The sequence below is a fragment of the Clupea harengus genome, chromosome 24 (assembly GCF_900700415.2).
Source record: "Clupea harengus chromosome 24, Ch_v2.0.2, whole genome shotgun sequence".
Classification (NCBI taxonomy): Eukaryota; Metazoa; Chordata; class Actinopteri; order Clupeiformes; family Clupeidae; genus Clupea; species Clupea harengus.
In genome coordinates, this window is record NC_045175.1 from 15,082,788 (window position 1) to 15,091,540 (window position 8,753).

The following is an 8,753-nucleotide window of genomic DNA, read 5'->3' on the forward strand; positions in this document are numbered from 1 at the left end:
TCCAGGGATTGTGGGATGGAGTTTGCATGAAGGCCGTTACTCAGAAGGCTGCCAAAGTAAACATCTTTTCTGAGACGGTAGCCCTCACTGCAACCTGTTGTGAAGGTGTTAGTTTGGTGGTGGCATTTGTTTAAGATAAGTGTGTGTGCTTTACTTCTTTCAAGCAAATGTTTGGCCATGGGGTTCCTGTTGTTTGGGGAAAACCACATGCTTGCATGTATATTCTCTGTATGTTTAATCTTTCTGAAGGGTTCAGTAAAACACTACACAGTCAGTATAGTGGACAGATGTACTTTAAAATTACATGATATAATATAATTGTGTCTGTTTATAAACATAAACAAAGATCACGATCGTGTTCGTTTTGATGTCCATTGTTTGATGGCAGGTAGTCTACAAGTTAGTACACCTGAGGATGATTCTATGGAAGTGACAAGGGAACATTATCTGTCAACATCACAATTATTTAATAAAAAGAGAAGGTGGACCTACATCTTAAAATTGAAGAACATGACAGAAAATGTAAGATCAAGATCAGTATGGGTGAAAAACTTGTCATTGCCTCTTTTCATCTTTTGGGACTTATCTTGCACCTGCAAAGCAGTGCAAGCAGGGCAGGCCCTAGCACATTTGGCGCCCTAGGCAAGCTTCACTCCTGGCACCAACATTATTTGAATAGCAAATACAGGTGTGCCCATCTGAGCACCCACAGGCTTGTTGGTCTTAAAATTAGGTTTGTTCAGACACGTTGGCACATTGCTATATTCAGGCAGCGGAGAGCAATTGCATGATTGACCAACAAAAATTTAGTCTGAAGTTACACATTATTTCAGTGTTATTTTAAAGGCACATTATAAAGATAGTAGCCTTATATGCACCTACAACGTGTAAACACTCTGTTACACATACAAGGACGCCTAACAGAGCGCAAATTAAAATGAAAAATTAAACTTTAAAAAAACAAAAAAATAAACTGAATGACAAAACGTACCACTCAGAAGCGTTTTAATTTCCAATCTCCGAGCAACAGGCTGTTCCTCTGTTTCCTCTTCTGGTGAAAGCTCAAACATACACGGCTAGATGCCCAAACAGTCAATGGTTCAACTCTCTCAGGTTTGGGGGATTTGTTTCGACAGGTTACTGTCTGTGTGAGCAACCACGGTGCCTTGCTGTAAATCAGCCAATCAGAGCAGAGCTCATCATCTGTGGTTGGGCAGTTGTTATATTGGTTAGGTTAGGTTGCTGGCTGTGAGTACTTGGAACAGTGATAGGACTGGCCACTGTGGCCTGTCTTGGCCTTTGTCTACAGCCTTGATCAGATGGTTGGAGTCAGGCATATTAGCATTTAGATGGCCATGGTCAGCTAGATCCCCTGACTGGTATTCACACCTCCCATATCCCTTTTCTTACACGACCCACATCACACCTTGATCTAACACCCCCAGACATACCTACCCCCTTTCCTTATGCTGTATTTCCTAACACCTTTACACTTATCAAACACCGCCCAAGTAGACCTATTCTCCACATTCTCTTCCCCCACGGTAAGAGTGATACATTTATCCCCGGCATGCCCCAAAAGCTAACCCCAGGACGAACACCTGTGGGGTAATCTTTTATGCCATTGTTTAGTGTGTTTATTAAGAGCTATGAAATTATGTTGCCAAAGGAAGATGGCGGAGAAAGAAGACATTGGTGAACGACAGCGGATGACAACGACAAAGAGCATTCTTGTGACTTGTAACTACAATCTGAGATTACTGTGCTGTGCGGTTCTTTCTCTACACCGCCGTCCCAAGTTGTCTTACTCACTATCAGATAACTTGAACCAAGAAAACAACAATCAAAGATTTGCCAGTTACGACAGACATTTGTGATGTTGATATGTGAAGTTGCTGTGACAGGACTTCAATAGGAGGCTGGATATGGTCACACGGACTCTTTTTTTATAATCATGTAAAAATGGTCAAGTTTGTTTTTCTATACTTCTTACATAGCCTACTATAAAACACAGTGTACGATGTGTTTCTATACTGATGACTCTGAAATGCTGTTTTGGTAATACACTGGACTGTAAACCTTATGTGCTGCAGTACTGTTACAGCCCTGGCCTAGCATTTATATGTTGACTACTGAAATACATTTCAGATTGCTGTAATCACCTTTTTCAGGCAAACAATTTTTTCATATTTTGTACATTCTAGCCGTGAAAAAAAAAGGCAACACAGTGTTTTTGAAAATGTTAAACCGTACTGAAATTTGTGAAAGTAATCTTTTTGTGTATTTATTTATTCAGTCTATTGAAACTGGTTTTGTCAGAATTCTCTCAGAAGTGCACTGAAACACTGTAACTGCAAAAGGTTTTGGTCTAAAAAAGACAGGAGTGTTTTAAATGTATCACACTAGTGTGTACTTAGTGATTGATTAGTGGTGTTTGACACAATAGTTCGATTTTCAAAAGAGATTTGTGCATTTTGATCGCAGTGTTTCATTTTGAAGGAGAAAATAGGGTTTAAATGTGTTTAAGTGTCACTACTGTTCTCCACCAGCCATCCTGCGGACTCCCTCCCTCCACCTGCTGGGTCACTCACACTTATTTTTCACACAACACTTTCTATCTATCTATCTATCTATATATCTATCTGCGCAGACATCTATATATCTATCTATAATAAACCTATCCATCTATTTATCTATCTATCTCTCTAAAATAAGGCAGGTTTCAGCATCTGATAAAAGGGGCTATGAAGGACCCCACTACTGCAGCGCATGTCTCTGCTAAAAAATGTACGAAGTAATAGCCTCCTTATGTTTTATCCTCCTGACCATCAGCCTTGTGTTGTGTTATTCTGTATTCCTGTGCATGTTTAAGGCATATTATCAATTGGATAATTGGCCTTAGTTACAAGAATGTAGTTGTGCTGACAAGACGGCACCTTCAAAACAAATTCTCCCACAGCCTTTCAATGGTGATTCTTTTTGCTGGCAAGGGTTCCTTTCTGTGTTTGGTGATTATTATTATTGAGAGGCTATTTAAATCCTACAGATGCATGATCCTGTGATCTTATGATATGATATGATAAGAACTCACATTTTCACTCCCATTCATAGTAAACCTGTTTAACCTGTATTCCAGGGATTGTGGGATGGAGTTTGCATGAAGGCCGTTACTCAGAAGGCTGACAAAATAAACATCTTTTCTGAGACGGTAGCCCTCACTGCAACCTGTTGTGAAGGTGTTAGTTTGGTGGTGGCATTTGTTTAAGATAAGTGTGTGTGCTTTACTTCTTTCAAGCAAATGTTTGGCCATGGGGTTCCTGTTGTTTGGGAAAAACCACATGCTTGCATGTATATTCTCTGTATGTTTAATCTTTCGGAAGGGTTCAGTAAAACACTACACAGTCAGTATAGTGGACAGATGTACTTTAAAATTACATGATATAATATAATTGTGTCTGTTTAGGGTGTTCAGGTTTTCCTGTAAATACGATTAATTTCTGGTGTTTTGGGTGAGAAATATTGTTTGTGTATTTTGAGGTATTGTATAAATAATTTCTTTGTATGAGTTGATACTGTTCTTCCACGGGAGAGTGAGCCTGTCAGGTCACCTTTGGTCACTGTCACACTAATGCACTTGCAACAAATCTTGGTTGCATTATGTGCCAGTAAACCCCTTCCAATATATGTATTGAAGAACATGACAGAAAATGTAAGATCAGTATGGGTGAAAAACTTGTTTAGCCTGTGTGTGCATTGTCTTTTTTAATCATTTGGGACTTATCTTGCACCTGGTGCAAAGCAGTGCAAGAGTGAAGCGAGTATCTTCGCTAGTTTCAGACTGACACAGTGGTCATTTCCTTGTCCGGCGCCAACATTATTTGAATAGCAAATACAGGTGTGCCCATCTGAGCACTCACGGGCTTGTTGGTCTTAAAATTAGGTTTGTTCAGACACGTTGGCAGTTGGCACATATATTCAGGCAGCAGACAGCAATTGCATGATTGACCAACACAAACTTAGTCTGAAGTTATTTGCACATTATTTCAGTGTTTTTTTTTTTTAAAGGCACATAATAAAGATAGTAGCCTAATATGCACCTACATAGGCGGGTGCACAACGTGTAAACACTCTGTTACACATACATGGGCGCTTAACAGCGTGCAAATTAAAATTAAAGATTAAAAATTAAAATATTACAATATGACAGATTATTACTGGGTATACCAGAGTTCTCAATGAAAACTGCATGTCCAAACTAGCATCGCCAAATCATTGTTGACAGAGCTGCAAAATATTTACAAAGTTCTTGTTACAATGCTAAAAACAAAGTTGTGAATATCCTTAAATTCGTTGTTGTGGATATGCTGAAGTGACGGTATTACAGCAAATGAATGTGGCGCAGATTGTTACTGGAAAAACTGAATGACAAAACGTACCACTCAGAAGAGTTAATTTCCAATCTCCGAGCAACTGGCTGTTCTTCTGTATCCTCTTCTGGTGAAAGCTCAAACATGCACGGTTAGATGCCCAAAACGGTCAATGGTTCAACTCTCACAGTACTTGGCATTTATTTCGACAGGTTACTGTCTGTGTGAGCAATCACGGTGCCTCGCAGTAAATCAGCCAATCAGAGCAGAGCTCATCATCTGTGGTTGGGCAGTTGTTATATTGGTTAGGTTGTTAGCCAGGAGTACTTGCATGTGGCAGTGAAATGATTGGCCACTGTGGGTACTTATGGTACTTAAGTAGGTACTTTATGTTTGTTTGTTTGCTGCCTAAATATACCTTTAAATAAAACAATACCCCCACCCACCCCCCTTATACATCCAGAATACCTATTACGCGACTATAGAGAAACATGCAGATCACCATAAAATCTCACTGATTGACCTAAAATTGGAAAGAGATAACCTTTTGGTGTTTTCATGGCTTAATATTACATAGTACATATTGTTGTTATCTATAACATTTGGAATGAAAAACAATTTCTGTTATCAAGAATAGTAACAATGTTTGTAAAATGTAGATATTTCTTATATATTTTATACAATTAAAACAGCCTGGGGTCAAATTGACTCCAAAGAACACATATGCGTACAGCATGTACCGGACATTGAAAACATATCACAATGGTAATTTTGTGTTTACCCAGTTGTCCCCATTAAATTAGGAAAAGTAATTAAATATGAAGCAAAAAAAATGTTGTCAATCCTTTATTTAGAGACGTTAACATTGAATGGGCCCAAATTGACCCCAAACATAATAGGAGGGTTAAGTCATAGTATCATTTGGATAATTGGCCTTAGTTACAAGAATGTAGTTGCCCTGACAAGACGGCACCTTCGAAATTAATTATCCCATAGCCTTCCAATGGTGAGTCTTCTTGCTGACAAGGGATCCTTTCTGTGTTTGGTGATTATATTTATTATTATTGTCACCAGCTGTGGATCAAGACACTGTTGTTCCACACGGGAGAGAGAGCCTGTCAGGTCAGCTTTGGTCACTGTCACACTAATGCACTTGTTCCTTTGGCTGACAAAAACAGAAATACTTTGCATGTCACATGGAAATGCCAATGGAATGTTATCACAATTCTTTCCTGTAAACCCCTCCTCGTCATAGAAAGAAAAAGAGGACACACATGTTAGCATTGAAGAACATGAGAGCAAATGTAAGATAATGTGAAAAACGTGTTGCCTGGGTTGCATTGCCTCTTTTAATCTGGTGCAAAGCGGCGCAAGTGCGGAGTGAGTGTCTGCTTGTTTCAGACTGACACAGTTGTCATTTCCTTGTTCAGCGCCCACATTGTTTACTGTTAATAGCAAATACATTTGTGCCCATCTGAGCGCCCACGGGCTTGTTGGTCTTAAAATGAGGTTTGTTCAGACACGTTGGCACATTGCCATCTTGAGGCAGCAAAAAGCAATTGACCAACACAAACTTTATTATTTCATTATTTCACTGTTATTTTAAAGGAATATTATAAAGATAGTAGCATAAATATAGATACATAGGCGGGTGCACAATGCGTAGACAATCTGTTTCACGTACAGGGACGCTTAACAGCGAACACATATGCAAAATATTACAAAATAAAAATGTTACAATATGAAAGAATATTACTGTACATCAAGATATTTTAAAGTCAGGGAGCTTTGGTGGAATCCTGCTGTTGCCGTAGATGGTCGTCTGTTTCCTCTTTCTTGCTACTGGGCAAATCTGCTGTTATAGTAGCAGTCCTGCCAGAGGTCGTAGTTGCGTGTGTGCATTAGTATGTGTGTGTGTTTATTAATACTGTATGTGTGTGTGTATTTCTATGTGTGTGTGTGTGTGTCTGAACATTAGTATGTGTGTGTGTGTATTTGTATGTGTGTGTGTCTGTGTATGTGTATGTGTGTGTGTGTGTGTGTGTGTGTGTGTATGTGTGTCTGCGTGTGCCTGCATTACCACAGGAATCCACCAGAGAAACAGATTAGTGAAATCTGGTCGACCTAGATGGACAGGCAGCCATGTTGTAATTTGTATGCAGGCTTCACTTGTAGCTCATATACAAGATATATATCTGTGTTGACCTCATTTGTTATAGTATGGCATGTTATGGCAGAATACCTCTAATTATTTTCATCTGAAAGTAGATTATTTAGTTTCATACAGCACAGCTGCACACTGAGTGAACTACGCATTTGCCAAATGCAGTCATGAATTGTACATGATTCTTTCTTTTGAATTGTTTCCCCTTTGGGAATGCCTCTGCCATTTATTAGACATTAGAAATATTCAGATATGTAACCTACTGCTCCTTGGTTTGTTACAGCAGTAAATCAGTGTCACAAATTATATGAAATCAGACGCCAATAGTGCCTTGTGACTGGTGTTGTCATGGTGATATGTCAAGCTGTAATGAATGAATGAAAGGAGGGTAACTGAACTGCACCACTTGTGTCAGTGTGACATATTTAAATATTTTGTCATTTATATTTCATCATACGACAATCAGTTTTGTTTATTTGTTTGTTTGTTTGTAACTGAGCCAGAAGTTAAACTCCAAGTGAAGTCCATGACCCCACTTGTCATGGCCTCCTGTTCCCATGGAATCCCTCATTCCAGTGACCTACAGGCGCCACCTAGTGGTGAACTGCACCAATATACCCATTCACATCTCCCATATCCCTTTTCTTACACGGCCCCACCTCACACCTTCATCTAAGACCCCCAGACACAGCTTCATCTCTTCACATATGCTTTGTTGTCCACATCCTCTCCCCCAGAGAGAGAGTGACACATTTGCATCAAGTACACTCATACATCTGAGACCACACACTAAATTAACGCAATAACTCATGCAAGCATGGGAGAGAACTTTAGAGAGGCCTGAAGGTGTAGTGCTGACCTACTGTGAGGTTAAGTGTGTACTGTATCTAGCTGTGTGGACACTGTTTGCCCTGTTTTTGTGCCTTGTTTTGTGTGTATGTACTTAGTTTCTGGGCCTAGTTTGGGGCCTAGCTTGTGCCCTGAGTGTGCCGGTATTGGGCCTAAATGGGCCAAGCAGGTGCCTTGGGTGCCTAGTGACCTGAGTTACTGTAAGTACTGTTTGTATTTTGATTTCTTTGTTCATTGTGTGGGCATTGAGGGGTCAACATACAGCCCCTTGTAAATAAATGTATATATTTTTATATGAAAATCCACCATCTCCTGCACCTTCTTCCCCATCTTCACCACCAAGTCCAGTCGCCCACATCCCAATAACGTGGGGTGACTGCTCGGTCCCTCACATTCCAGATGAAACATATGCGAGGTGTGGAGCATCACCCCTTCATGTCCTCTGAGTTTTAAAACACACCTCATGTCCAGCCCAACTGAGGCATCATTTATCTGTTTGGAGCTGTGCTCTTCCCACTCCACTAGAAGGGTTATCAGTCAGTAATGTTAGCATGGTCAGTTGTATACTGGTTATACAATGTGTGTGCCATTTACCGTATCACTAGAACTAATGACCAGAACTGAGCCATGGGTCATCTGTTTTGACCTGTGCTCTTGCTACACCACTAGTTCTAGCATTCAGTTTCATTGTGTATCCATTTACACTGCTGAGTGACTCATTGCATAGTGACTCATCAAGATCAGGAGATAAAGATACATTTGAAGATGAAGATAAAACAGCTATGAAAGGTCAGAGCTGGGATTTTTATTTAGTTGCAAAGTTCAATGCATAGCTATGTTTTAGAATGTAATTATGAGGGTAGAAGTGCTATTGTTGTGTCAGTGGCAATGATGATTTGAGGGAAATGTTATTCACGCTTTCAGATATATGCTTCTATGTATTCATTTTCATGCAGAGACAAGATGGTTGTTTGAAATGTATCATGGCATTTGTGTATACTTGAGCCATATTTCTGATTAAAATGTACTTTAGGTTAAGGTAGGTCATTGATATAGATCATGTTTACTGTGACTTGGTGTTACAGATGCGTGGATGAGTGAAAGGGGCTCCTTTGTGAACTCAGATAAGTCCTTGATGAACGAGTAGAACATTTTCAGACAGATGTATTATTACTCATCATCATATTGCCATATCAAGCTGAAAAAGCCTACTGGTGTGAGAAATGGGTTGGCACAGCTGCAGGTCATCTATCAGTCTCAGGAGAAGGTAGTGGGTGGTGGGTGAGCAGACTCTCCTGTGGGCTATTGAGCTACACATGATCAAGTTTAAAAAGCCTATTGGTATTAGAAATGGGTTGGCACCACTGCAGGTC